The following is a 15,382-nucleotide window of genomic DNA, read 5'->3' as shown; positions in this document are numbered from 1 at the left end:
CCGGATCCACCTCCGGTGTGTTCTGGTGGAGCAGATCGGTGTCCGGGGGAAACCTTGGCTGCCTTAGGCTGACCGGCAGTGGCGACGCCGATTTTTGGCGCCGCTTTCCTCCTTGGGGGCGTTGCTGAGGGCACCATCTCTCCTCTCCAACCCATGTCCGGGTGAAAGCCCAAGATCCGATGCGGATCGGGCGTCGGCGGCGCCCTAGGCACCGTAACCTTCCTGAAGGCGACGCCAAGGACATTGGGATCGGATGGAAGGGTCTGCAGGTGAGGGGTGGGGGTGTGCTGCCTCCCTTCGGTGGAGCGGTGTTTCGTTCGACATATTCTTGGCGGCGGCTCTTGGCGGCATGGAGCAGCGGAGGCTTGGCGTCAGATGTGTGGTGACGGACACGCGCAGGAGGTCGACGCTGTCTGGCGTCGTGGTGGCGTCGGCGGCAGCGAGACCGAGCAAGGCAGTTACAACAGTACAGCTCTGAAGATGGATATGTGGTAGGTGGTTGTGGCGGCCTCATACCCGGCGGGCGGCCTGGTTGAGGAGCACGCCGGACTGGTGGGTGCCCATACCCGGCAGGCGTCCAGGTTGGGACCTCAGGTCTTAGATGTTAGGTTTGGCTGCGAGGTCTGTTTGGTATTAGGCCCAGACCATCAACGCCCCTTCATCAGTTAGATAGGAGTAGCGACAGAGGTTGCGAAGATGGTGGCTTTGGTCTTACTGTTGTACGACTTTGTAAGGTTTTGTGCTAATAATTAATAAAGTGGCCGTATGCATCGACCAGATGCAGAGGCCGGGGGTATTCCTCCTTTTCAAAAAAAAAAACATAGAGACGTGCGTACACATTGGGCCTGGCCTTGTGTCATTGTTTGCTGCGGCAGGCTCTTGATTTTTTTAGAACTTAATGGATCTTATGGGCTAAGGCTTTAGGGATTAGCTGCTATGCTGTTGGGCTGGGGTCAATGGAATTTTTGGGCTGGGGTCAAATGCATTTTTGCTAATACTTATTAGCTGAAAGGCCAGAAGGCACAGGTGTCAATTGACACCAGTGGCTACATGGGAGCTCCGTCCCAGGGTGATGCCATAATCATCAAGAAATTCTTAGATATCTCCATGCCACTTTCACTTCTCACGTGCTTAATAGTGACTTCATATTCATTTTGAGCCTTCCTGACGAAATGTTTGAAGATTTCCTGGGTTTTGAAATTATTCTCGAGAAAGAAAACTCGGGTGAATTGGGGAAAATCATAGAAAATGACGAGTCCATAGTTGTTGGCACGAAAGCTAGAGTAGTTGTGCGGGCCGAACATGTCCATGTGAAGAATTTCGAGTGGCCTTGTCGTGGTTAGTCTTCGCAGAATGCGATTTCTTCACGAGCTTGTCCGCTTCACATGCAGTCATGCACCGCAAAGGCGATCTTTATCAAATTTAAGACAGTTCCTACGATGTGCTATTTCTTCAGCAAAGCCTGCAAGTTTCCTGCACCTGCATGGCCAAGCCTTTGGTGCCGTAACCAACCCTCTGTAGTCTTTGCAGGCAAACAAGTGATAACTGAGGGGCCCTTAAAGAAATCCATAATATATAAATCACATTTTCTAACAACTTCGAAGACAAAGTGTTATCATTTTTCATGATAACCACACATCTGGATTTTGTGAATAAGACCATCATTTCCACATCACAAAGCTTTCAAATGGACGTTAGATTGAGTCCAAGAGATTGAACAAGCATGACCTTATCCATATGTTTCTCTTTAGATATGACAACTTAACCTAACTCAATTACCTTTCCTTTGTTGGTGTCGCCAAAAGTGAGATGCTTCCTTGAGGAAGTAATCAATTTAAGATCGACGAATAAACTTCTGTCTCCGGTCATACGATTAGTGATGAAACTATGTACCTAGGGTAGGGTCATGGATCTGTCCAAGATACCCTCCCCAAGGACATCTCTAAAGGAGCCAGAAGCACTCAAAGAAAAATCATCATCCACTCGACCATGAAGCTATGTTCCACTCGACAGTCTCGAAGACACTCGACCGTATGGACAATCACTCGACTACCAGGAGATCTAGAGCCACTCCACTCTGCAACGGTCGGGAATTAAGTCATAGCTTTAATGGTCATTATGTATCTTTATTGCAGGCGTTACCAGTAACGTCCCCATCTTTATGTACCTTAAACCCTTTGTAATTGAGGGCGGGAGGACTCTGGCAAACTCTATATAAGCCACCCCCTCCTCAGGGACGGGGGTTCGCACCCTCTGTAACACACACGCATATAATCCAGTCGACCGCCTCCGGGCTCCGAGACGTAGGGCTGTTACTTCCTCCGAGAAGGGCCTGAACTCATAAAACTCACATGTACAACTCCTCCATAGTTAGGATGTTGCCTCTACATTCCTACCCCCATTCTACTGTCAGACTTAGAATCACGACAGTTGGCACCCACCGTGGGGCAGGTGTCTTAGCGACTTGTTGGAGAAGTTGTGATTTTTCCGATCCCCATCAACATGGTTTCAGGCGGAGGTTTGGCCAAGGGCCACGAGATCCGTCTCAGTGCGCTCGTATTCATCGCCGACGACTCCGCTTGGCTCCAGGAAGCGCCACTCGACGTCGAGGCGCTCCCCATCCGCGGGGCAACGCACTTCCGCGCGTGCGTCCGTGGCGTCCTCCTACGGCAGCCGTCGACTCAGTATCGGTCGGCTCCCGTGCCGACCTCCCTCCCTGCAGCCCGCCGGGGCAAACGTTTCGGTCGGTCGAGGCTTCAGCGATGGGTGAGGCATGCGGTGGCTCGCCAATCGGCCACCCCCAGGTCGCGGCAATCGAGCCCGACGAAACTCTCTACGGCCTGTTCGACTAGCTCCGTAGAGACTGCATCCGAGTGCGACAGTAGCGACCCCGCGGCGGAAGTTTTGATGGTCAATGGACCATGTAGTCCTCCTGGCTTCGCCCGCGAGGACGGAGGCGATGGTGGCGGTGATCCGTCGCGTGTCCACGGAGAGTACCGAACCGAACCCCTCTCTTCGCAGAGGAAGGAGGAACTTCGCGCCGGAACATGGATGCACTTCACACTCCCATTGTTGGAGAAACCCCTGAGGCCCAGGCCTTGGAGGAGGCGCGCCTGGCCAACTTGGCTGAGCGCACTCGATTGGATAACCTCCAGCACGCACTCGACGAGCGTGCTCGGCAGCGTGCTCCCGAATCCAGTCGGCATCAACTTTTTCCACCTCCGACTCAGGTATACCGAACTCCAATCCAGAATCTCGCAGCTGCGGCCTGAATACCGGAGTCAATTCAACCTTCCCAGTCAGAAGCTGGTCGAGGTTTGGCGCAGATCCGGGCCTTGCTCTGAGCCGCGAGAGAGTAGAATACAGTAGTATCTCAGTCGCGGAATAGGATTCACAGCAGATCCGTGGTTGCAGACACAGTCCAATCGGCTCACAGCCCAAGATCACCCCCGAGGCATGAGGGACGTGGAGACCAACGAGATCAGTACAGCAACCGTGAGCAGTATGATCACTGACTCGATCACGATGATCGTCGTCAAGTGCCCACGCCTCCCCAAGGAGTGGATCATACGTGCCTCGACAGCAGGATGATAGACGCCCTCACAGTGGTGGGCGAAGGATTCCAGTCGACCCCAGGGAATCGGGCTTTGATGCAAGATCTATTCTCGTTCAGGGTCTGGTCGACAGAAATAGAGCTCACAGAGAAGGCCCCGACAGAGATTTTCCAACCAGCAGCAGAGTGCATGTCTCAGGCCCAGAGTGCTTCAGCAGAGCCATCAGGGCCGCAGTGATTCCTCCCAACTTCAGGTTGGCGACTGGAGTCAGTAAGTTCACTGGTGAGTCCAAGCCTGACACTTGGCTTGAGGATTACCGAGTGGCTGTACAAATCGGTGGCGGCAACGATGAAGTGGACGTGAAGCACCTTCCTTTGATGCTAGAGGGCTCGGTTAGGGCGTGGCTGAATCAGTTAGCTCCTGGTAGTATTTATACTTGGGAAGCTCTTGCTCGAGTATTTGTCAGAACATTTGAAGGTACTTGCAAGCGGCCAGTAGGGCTGACAGAACTACAGTGTTGCTTTCAGAAACCGAATGGAACTTTGAGATATTATATCCAGAGATGGATCACGTTGCACCACACAGTGGAGAATGTGTCAAATCACCAAGCAATTTGTGCCTTCAAAGAAGGCGTTAAGTATCGGGAGTTGAATCTGAAATTCGGTCGAACAGGAGATATGACTCTGACTCGGATGATGGAGATTGCCACCAAGTACGCCAATGGTGAAGAAGAAGACTAACTCCGGAGTGGCAAGCACAAAACAGTCGCCCACGAAACCAGAGGGGGAAAGTCAAAAATGCAAAGCCGAGCCAGCTGCTCCTGGAGAAGCCTTAGCCGTAACTCAAGGGAAGTTCAAGGGGGAACCCAAAGGACTGTGGAACCCCAAGAAAGTAAAAGATCAAGATGGAAATGATGTGCTAGATTTACCATGCCACATTCACACCAAGAAAGATGAAGAGGGTAATTTCATTTACCCAAAGCATACCACTCGACAGTGTCGACTCCTAATCCAGCAATTCCGAGAGAAACAGCCCAAGGAAAAGGAGAAGGAAGCAGACAAAGTTGAGGATGAGGAGGAGGACGATGATGGTTACCCCCACGTCAATTCCACTCTGATGATTTTCGCTGACATTGAGAGTAAGAGTCGACTGAAAGTCATCAATAGAGAAGTGAACATGGTCGCTCCGGTGACACCCAGTTATTTGAAGTGGTCTCAGACCGGCATTACATTCGACTAGTCCAATCACCCAGCACACATAGCCACCCCTGGGAGGCAAGGGCTGGTGGTCGACCCAATAGTCGAAGGCACTCGATTGACTAAGGTTCTGATGGATGGTGGCAGTGGTCTGAATATACTATATGAAGAGACGTTGAAAGGAATGGACATTCCGATGTCCAGACTTAGCGAAAGTAATATGAGTTTCCATGGAGTCATTCCTGGCAAGAAGGCTACATCACTCGGCCAGATCTCTCTCAATGTAGTGTTCGGTGATTTCAAGAATTTTCACAAAGAAAAGTTGACATTTGAAGTTGTGGATTTCCAGAGTGCTTATCACGCTATTCTAGGCAGGCCAGCTTATGCACATTTTATGGCTCGACCATGTTACGTGTACCTCAAATTGAAGATCCTGGTCCTAAAGGGGTGATCACTATCACTGGCAGTCGAAAGAAGGCAGAAGAGTGCTTCCAGAAGGGCTCAAAGATCGCCGATGCACAGATGGCAGTAGTGGAGTTGCAGGAGTATAAAAAAATGCAGATCCGAGTGATTTGTTGCGAGTTAAGAAGCCTGCCACTGATTCAGCATTCCAGTCGACTGGTGAAACGAAGCCGATTCATATTCATCCAACGGATACCAATGCTGCTCCGACTCACATTTCAACAACACTCGACTCTGAATAGGAAGAAGCGCTCATCCAGTTCCTCCGTGAGAACTGGGACATCTTTGCATGGAAACCTTCTGACATGCCAGGTGTTCCCAGGGGACTGGCTGAGCATCGTTTGCGAGTCGACCCAAAGGTGAAACCGGCCAAAGAACATCTTTGACGGTCCGCCATACAGAAGAGGACGGCAATCAGTGAAGAAGTGGCCCGACTTCTAGCAGCTGATTTTATCCGAGAGATTTACCACTTCGAGTGGTTAGCTAATGTTGTCATGGTCCCAAAGAAGGACGACTCACTTCGCATGTGCATCTACTTCAAACATATCAATCGGGCCTGCCCGAAAGATCACTTTCCTCTCCCTCGCATCGACCAAATAGTCGACTCGACTGCCGGGTGTGAGCGTTTGTCCTTTTTGGATGCTTATTCCAGGTATCATCAGATCCGTCTGTACGGACCCGATGAGATAAAAACAACTTTCATCACCCCATTTGGGTGCTTCTGTTATGTCACTATGCCATTCGGTTTTAAGAACGCCGGAGCCACATTCATGAGGATGATCTAGAAGTGTCTGCTCACTCAAATCAGTCGGAATGTGGAAGCATACATGGATGACATTGTGGTCAAGTCACGAAAAGGTTCTGACCTACTGGCTGACCTTGCTGAAACCTTTGCCAACCTCAGAAGGTATGATATCAAGCTTAATCCATCAAAGTGCACGTTTGGAGTTCCAGGCAGAAAATTACTCGGTTTTCTCATTTCCGAACAGGGGATCGATGCTAACCCAGAGAAAGTGGGTGCCATACTCCGGATGAAACGCCCTGTGCATGTGCATGATGTCCAAAAGCTTACTAGTTGTTTGGCCGCCCTAAGTCGATTCATTTCTCGCCTCGGTGAAAAGGCACTGCCTCTTTACTGACTGATGAAGAAGTCAGATAAGTTCGAGTGGACTCCTGAAGCTGACGCAGCATTTGCAGAGCTCAAAGCCCTGCTTTCCACCCAGCCGGTGCTTGTTGCTCCAATCAGCAAAGAGCTTTTACTGCTTTACATTGCAGCCACTGGATAAGTCGTTAGTACAGTACTTACGGTCGAGTGGGAAGAAGAAGGAAAAGCTTACAAAGTTCAGCGCCCAGTATACTATGTCTCTAAAGTTTTGACTCCATCAAAGCAAAGATATCCACATTATCAGAAGCTTGTTTATGGGATTTATATGACCATGAAGAAGGTTGCACATTACTTCTCTGATCACTCCATTACAGTCGTCAGTGACGCTCCATTATCAGAGATTCTGAACAATAGAGATGCAACTGGTCGAGTGGCAAGTGGGCGATTGAACTCCTTCCCTTAGATATCAAGTTCGAGGCAAAGAAAGCTATCAAGTCCGAAGCAATAGCAGATTTCCTCGCCGAGTGGATTGAACAACAACTGCCGACTCAAGTTCACTCGGAGCACTGGACCATGTTCTTTGACGGTTCCAAGATGCTGAATGGTTCCGGTGCTGGGGTGGTACTGGTATCCCCCCGAGGAGACAAGCTCAAATATGTCCTCCAGATTCACTTTGATTCCTCCAATAATGAAGCAGAATATGAATCACTCTTGTATGGGTTGCGTATGGCCATTTCACTCGGCGTCCATCGCCTGATGGTCTATGGCGACTCAGATTTGGTAGTCAATCAAGTGATGAAGGAGTGGGACGTCAGAAGCCCAGCCATGACTGGTTACTGCAACACGGTGAGGAAGTTGGAAAAGAAGTTTGAGGGGTTAGAGCTCCATCATGTACCCCGACTGAAAAATCAAGCAGCAGATGATTTAGCAAAGATAGGCTCCAAGAGAGAAGCTATTCCCAGCAACGTGTTCCTGGAGCACATTCATGCACCTTCAGTTCAAGAAGATCCCTCCGCTGAAGAGCCCCCGCAGCCTAGGAGTGCCACAGATCCTACTGAAGTCGAGGTCCCAGTCGTGGTCGATTTAATCATGGAGGTGTTGGTCATCACTCCCGACTGGACAGTGCCATACATTGCATATATCCTTAGGAAAGAGCTCCCATAGGATGAAGAAGAGGCTCGACAGATCATCCGTCGATCCAAGGCCTTTACTGTAATAAGAGGTCAACTGTTCAGAGAAAGTGCAACTGGGGTCAGCCAGAAATGCATAACACCAGAAGAAGGCCGAGTGATCCTCCACGACATCCATTCGAGGACCTGTGTTCACCATGCGTCCTCTCGGACCATTGTGGCTAAAGCATACCGAGCTAGATTTTATTGGCCACGAGCAAATGAAATGGCGAAAGATATAGTCGACAGATGTGAAGGTTGCCAGTTCTACTCCAATATGTCGCACAAACCCGCATCAGCCCTGAAGACCATCCCACTCGTCTGGCCCTTTGCTGTTTGGGGATTGGACATGGTTGGTCCACTGAGGACAGGTAGGAGCGGCTTCACTCATGTGCTTGTAGCAGTCGACAAGTTTACCAAATGGATCGAAGCCAAGCCTATTAAGAATCTTGAAGCTAGTACTGATGTCAGCTTCATCAGAGAGTTGATTTTTAGATATGGGGTTCCACACATCATCATCACTAACAACGGATCGAACTTCAATTCTGATGAGTTCAGAACCTTCTGCGCCTCACAAGGCACACGAGTCGACTATGCTTCAGTCGCCCATCCCCAGTCGAATGGACAAGCAGAAATAGCAAATGGCCTGATTCTCAAAGGACTAAAACCCCGACTGATGCGAGATCTCAAGCACGCAGCGGGCGCCTGGGTTGATGAACTTCCATCAATTCTCTGGGGATTGAGGACAACTCCTAATCGGTCGACTGGCCGAACTCCATTCTTCTTGGTCTATGGGGCTGAAGCTGTTCTACCGAGTGACTTGCTTCATAATGCACCATGAGTTAAGCTCTTCTCTGAAGATGAAGCAGAACAAGCTCGGCAAGACGCAGTCGACCTCCTAGAGGAGGAAAGAGAGATGGCCTTGATCCGGTTGACCATTTATCAACAAGACTTGCATCGATTCCACGCTAGACACGTGAAGGGTCGAGCCTTTCAAGAGGGAGACTTGGTTCTTCGAGTGGATCAGCAGAAACCACACAAGCTCGCCCCAGCTTGGGAAGGTCCCTTCATTGTCACCAGAGTGCTCCACAATGGAGCATACCACCTTTACAGTGTCGAGCATAAGAAGGACGAGCCACGGGCTTGGAACGCGGAGCTGCTCCGCCCCTTTTATACTTAAGTACTCGTTCGAATAAAATGTAAAAAGAAATACCTTTGTAATTTGTTTATCAAAGACAAGAGCTTTACAGTCCTCTGGCACGATTGTTGTTGCTTTTGTTTACGTTTGAAAACCCCTAGTGGGTGACTTAGCTGCGAATCCATTTCGCCTAAGTTTGAAAGGAAATCCTACCGAGTGGTGAGCAAGCCTCTCACTCAGGGGTTTAGCTGCGAACCCGTTTCGCCTAAGTTTTCAAAATCCTACCGAGTGGTGAGCCAGCCTCCCACTTGGGGACTTAGCCGCAGTCCAGTACTCGCCAAAGTTTGTAAAATCCTACCGAGTGGTGAGCCAGTCTCCCACTCGGGGGCTTAGCTGCAGTCCAGTACTCACCTAAGTTTTAAAAAAATCCTACCGAGTGGTGAGCAAGCCTCCCACTCGGGGGCTTAGCTGCAGTCCAGTACTCGCCTAAGTTTGTAAAATCCTACCGAGTGGTGAGCCAGTTGAAGGAAATATGCCCTAGAGGCAATAATAATGTTATTATTTTATTTCCTTATATCATGATAAATGTTTATTATTCATGCTAGAATTGTATTATCCGAAAACATAATACTTGTGTGAATACATAGACAAACCAAACGTCACTAGTATGCCTCTACTTGACTAGCTCGTTAATCGAAGATGGTTATGTTTCCTAACCATAGACATGTGTTGTCATTTGATTAATGGGATCACATCATTAGGAGAATGATGTGATTGACATTATCCATTCCATTAGCTTAGCACCCGATCGTTTAGTATGTTGCTATTGCTTTCTTCATGACTTATACATGTTCCTATGACTATGAGATTATGCAACTCCCGTTTATCGGAGGAACACTTTGTGTGCTACCAAACGTCACAATGTAACTGGGTGATTATAAAGGAGCTCTACAGGTGTCTCCAAAGGTGAATGTTGGGTTGGCGTATTTCGAGATTAGGATTTGTCACTCCGATTGTCGGAGAGGTATCTCTGGGCCCTCTCGGTAATGCACATCACATAAGCCTTGCAAGCATTACAACTAATGAGTTAGTTGCAAGATGATGTATTACGAAACGAGTAAAGAGACTTGCCAGTAACGAGATTGAACTAGGTATTGAGATACCGACGATCGAATCTCGGGCAAGTAACATACCGATGACAAAGGGAACAACGTATGTTGTTATGCGATCTGACCGATAAAGATCTTCGTAGAATATGTAGGAGCCAATATGAGCATCCAGGTTCCGCTATTGGTTATTGACCGGAGACGTGTCTCGGTCATGTCTACATTGTTCTCGAACCCGTAGGGTCCGCACGCTTAAGGTTTCGATGACAGTTATATTATGAGTTTATGACTTTTGATGTACCGAAGTTAGTTCGAAGTCCCGGATGTGATCACAGACATGACGAGGAGTCTCGAAATGGTCGAGACATAAAGATTGATATATTGGACGGCTATGTTCGGACACCGAAAGTGTTCCGGGTGATTTCGGAGAAAACCGGAGAGCCGGAGGGTTACCGGAACCCCCCCGGGAGAAGTAATGGGCCATATGGGCCTTAGTGGAGAGAGAGAGGGGCAGCCAAAGGTGGGCCGCACGCCTCCTCCCCCCTAGTCCGAATTGGACTAGGAAAGGGGGGGGGGGGGCGGCGCCCCCCTTTCCTTCTCCCTCCCCACTTCTTTCCCCCTCCTAGTAGGAGTCCTACTCCTACTAGGAGGAGGACTCCTCCTTGGCGCGCCATAGGGGCCGGCCGGCCTCCTCCCCTTGATCCTTTATATACGGGGGCAGGGGGCACCCCTAGACACACAAGTTGATCCACGTGATCATATTCTTAGCCGTGTGCGGTGCCCCCTTCCACCATAATCCTCAATAATATTGTAGCGGTGCTTAGGCGAAGCCCTGCAACGGTAGTACATCAAGATCGTCACCACGCCTTCGTGCTGACGAAACTCTTCCCCGACACTTTGCTGGATCGGAGTACGGGGATCGTCATCGAGCTGAACGTGTTCTAGAACTCGGAGGTGCCGTAGTTTCGGTGATTGATCGGTCGGGCCGTGAAGACGTATGACTACATCAACCGCGTTGTGATAACGCTTCCGCTGTCGGTCTACAAGGGTACGTAGATCACACTCTTCCCTCGTTGCTATGCATCACGATGATCTTGCGTGTGCGTAGGAATTTTTTTGAAATTACTACGTTCCCCAACAGTGGCATCCGAGCCTAGGTTTTATGTGTTGATGTTATATGCACGAGTAGAACACAAGTGAGTTGTGGGCGATATAAGTCATACTGCTTACCAGCATGTCATACTTTGGTTCGGCGGTATTGTTGGACGAAGCGGCCCGGACCGACATTACGCGTACGCTTACGCGAGACTGGTTCTCCCGACGTGCTTTTCACAAAGGTGGCTAGGGGGTGACAGTTTCTCCAACTTTAGTTGAGCCGAGTGTGGCTATGCCCGGTCCTTGCGAAGGTTAAAACAACACCAACTTGACAAACTATCGTTGTGGTTTTGATGCGTAGGTAAGATTGGTTCTTGCTTAAGCCCGTAGCAGCCACGTAAAACTTGCAACAACAAAGTAGAGGACGTCTAACTTGTTTTTGCAGGGCATGTTGTGATGTGATATGGTCAAGACATGATGCTGAATATTATTGTATGAGATGATCATGTTTTGTAACCAAGTTATCGGCAACTGGCAGGAGCCATATGGTTGTTGCTTTATTGTATGCAATGCAATTGCGCTGTAATGCTTTACTTTATCACTAAACGGTAGCGATAGTCGTGGAAGCATAAAATTGGCGAGACGACAACGATGCTACGTTGTGATCAAGGTGTCGCACCGGTGACGATGGTGATCACGACGGTGCTTCGAAGATGGAGATCACAAGCACAAGATGATGATGGCCATATCATATCACTTATATTGATTGCATGTGATGTTTATCTTTTATGCATCTTATCTTGCTTTGATTGACGGTAGCATTTTAAGATGATCTCTCACTAATTATCAAGAAGTGTTCTCCCTGAGTATGCACCATTGCGAAAGTTCTTCGTGCTGAGACACCACGTGATGATCGGGTGTGATAGGCTCTACGTTCAAAGACAACGGGTGCAAAACAGTTGCACACGCAGAATACTCAGGTTATACTTGACGAGCCAAGCATATACAGATATGGCCTCGGAACACAGAGACCGAAAGGTCGAGCGTGAATCATATAGTAGATATGATCAACATAGCGATGTTCACCAATGAAACTGCTCCATCTCACGTGATGATCGGACATGGTTTAGTTGATTTGGATCACGTAATCACTTAGAGGATTAGAGGGATGCCTGTCTAAGAGGGAGTTCTTTAGTAATATGATTAATTGAACCTAAATTTTTTATGAACTTAGTACCTGATAGTATCTTGCTTGTTTATGTTTGATTATAGATAGATGGCCCGTGCTGTTATTCCGTTGAATTTTAATGCGTTCCTTGAGAAAGCAAAGTTGAAAGATGATGGTAGCAATTACACGGACTGGGTCCATAACTTGAGGATTATCCTCATTGCTGCACAGAAGAATTACGTCCTGGAAGCACCGCTGGGTGCTAGGCCTGCTGCTGGAGCAACACTAGATGTTATGAACGTCTGGCAGAGCAAAGCTGATGACTACTCGATAGTTCAATGTGCCATGCTTTACGGCTTAGAACCGGGACTTCAACGATGTTTTGAACGTCATGGAGCATATGAGATGTTCCAGGAATTGAAGTTAATATTTCAAGAAAATGCCCGGATTGAGACATATGAGGTCTCCAATAAATTCTATAGCTGCAAGATGGAGGAGAAAAGTTCTGTCAGTGAGCATATACTCAAAATGTCTGGGTATAATAATCACTTGATTCAATTGGGAGTTAATCTTCCAGATGATTGCGTCATTGACAGAATTCTCCAATCACTACCACCAAGCTACAAGAGCTTCGTGATGAACTATAATATGCAAGGGATAAATAAGACTATTCCCGAGCTCTTCGCAATGCTGAAAGCTGCGGAGGTAGAAATAAAAAAGGAGCATCAAGTGTTGATGGTCAACAAGACCACTAGTTTCAAGAAAAAGGGCAAAGGGAAGACGAAGGGGAACTTCAAAAAGAACAGCAAGCAAGTTGCTACTCAAGAGAAGAAACCCAAGCCTGGACCTAAGCCTGAAACAGAGTGCTTCTACTGCAAGCAGACTGGTCACTGGAAGTGGAACTGCCCCAAGTATTTGGCGGATAAGAAGGATGGCAAGGTGAACAAAGGTATATGTGATATACATGTTATTGATGTGTACCTTACTAATGCTCGCAGTAGCACCTGGGTATTTGATACTGGTTCTGTTGCTAATATTTGCAACTCGAAATAGGGACTACGAATTAAGCGAAGATTGGCTAAGGACGAGGTGACGATGCGCGTGGGAAATGGTTCCAAAGTTGATGTGATCACGGTAGGCACGCTACCTCTACATCTACCTTCGGGATTAGGATTAGACCTAAATAATTGTTATTTGGTGCCAACGTTAAGCATGAACATTATATCTAGATCTTGTTTGATGCAAGACGGTTATTCATTTAAATCAGAGAATAATGGTTGTTCTATTTATATGAGTAATATCTTTTATGGTCATGCAACCTTAAAGAGTGGTCTATTCTTATTACATCTTGATAGTAGTGACACACATATTCATAATGTTGAAACCAAAAGATGCAGAGTTGATAATGATAGTGCAACTTATTTGTGGCACTGCCGTTTGGGTCATATCGGTGTAAAGCGCATGAAGAAACTCCATACTGATGGGCTTTTGGAACCACTTGATTATGAATCACTTGGTACTTGCGAACCGTGCCTTATGGGTAAGATGACAAAAACACCGTTCTCCGGTACTATGGAGAGAGCAACAGATTTGTTGGAAATCATACATACAGATGTATGTGGTCCGATGAATGTTGAGGCTCATGGCGGATATCGTTATTTTCTCACCTTCACAGATGACTTAAGCAGATATGGGTATATCTACTTAATGAAACATAAGTCTGAAACATTTGAAAAGTTCAAAGAATTTCAGAGTGAAGTTGAAAATCATCGTAACAAGAAAATAAAATTCCTACGATATGATCGTGGAGGAGAATATTTGAGTTACGAGTTTGGTGTACATTTGAAACAATGTTGAATAGTTTCGCAACTCACGCCACCCGGAACACCACAGCGTAATGGTGTGTCCGAACGTCGTAATCGTACTTTACTAGATGTGGTGCGATCTATGATGTCTCTTACTGATTTACCGCTATCATTTTGGGGGTATGCTCTAGAGACGGCCGCATTCACGTTAAATAGGGCACCATCAAAATCCGTTGAGACGACGCCTTATGAACTATGGTTTGGCAAGAAACCAAAGTTGCCGTTTCTGAAAGTTTGGGGCTGCGATTCTTATGTGAAAAAGCTTCAACCTGATAAGCTCGAACCTAAATCGGAGAAATGTGTCTTCATAGGATATCCAAAGGAAACTATTGGATACACCTTCTATCACAGATCCGAAGGCAAGACTTTTGTTGCTAAGTTTGGAAACTTTCTGGAGAAGGAGTTTCTCTCAAAAGAAGTGAGTGAGAGGAAACTAGAACTTGACGAGGTAACTGTACCTGCTCCCTTATTGGAAAGTAGTACATCACAGAAACCTATTTCTATGACACCTACACCAATTAGTGAGGAAGCTAATGATAATGATCATGAAACTTCAGAACAAGATACTACTAAACCTCGTAGATCAACCAGAGTAAGATCCACGCCAGAGTGGTACGGTAATCCTATTCTGGAAGTCATGCTACTAGATCATAATGAACCTACGAACTATGAAGAAGCGATGGTGAGCCCAGATCCCGCAAAATGGCTTGAAGCCATGAAATCTGAGATGGGATCCATGTATGAGAACAAAGTATGGACTTTGGTTGACTTGCCCAATGATCGGCAAGCAATTGAGAATAAATGGATCTTCAAGAAGAAGACTGATGCTGACGGTAATATTACTGTCTACAAAGCTCGACTTGTCGCAAAAGGTTTTCGGCAAGTTCAAGGGATTGACTACGATGAGACCTTCTCACCCGTAGCGATGCTTAAGTCTGTCCGAATCATGTTAGCAATTGCTGCATTTTATGATTATGAAATTTGGCAAATGGATGTCAAAACTGCATTCCTGAATGGATTTCTGCAAGAAGAGTTGTATATGATGCAGCCGGAAGGTTTTGTCGATCCAAAAGGAGCTAACGAAGTGTGCAAGCTCCAGCGATCCATTTATGGACTGGTGCAAGCCTCTCGGAGTTGGAATAAACGCTTTGATAGTGTGATCAAAGCATTTGGTTTTATACAGACTTTTGGAGAAGCCTGTATTTACAAGAAAGTGAGTGGGAGCTCTGTAGCATTTCTGATATTATATGTAGATGACATATTACTAATCGGAAATGATATAGAATTTCTGGATAGCATAAAAGGATACTTGAATAAAAGTTTTTCAATGAAAGACCTCGGTGAAGCTGCCTACATATTGGGCATCAAGATCTATAGAGACAGATCGAGACGCTTAATTGGACTTTCACAAAGCACATACCTTGACAAAGTTTTGAAAAAATTCAAAATGGATCAAGCAAAGAAAGGATTCTTGCCTGTGTTACAAGGTGTGAAATTGAGTAAGACTCAAAGTCCGACCAATGC

The sequence above is a fragment of the Triticum dicoccoides genome, chromosome 5A (genome assembly GCF_002162155.2).
Source record: "Triticum dicoccoides isolate Atlit2015 ecotype Zavitan chromosome 5A, WEW_v2.0, whole genome shotgun sequence".
Lineage (NCBI taxonomy): Eukaryota > Viridiplantae > Streptophyta > Magnoliopsida > Poales > Poaceae > Triticum > Triticum dicoccoides.
The sequence above is the reverse complement of the archived record's forward strand: the minus strand, read 5'-3'. Positions refer to the sequence as shown.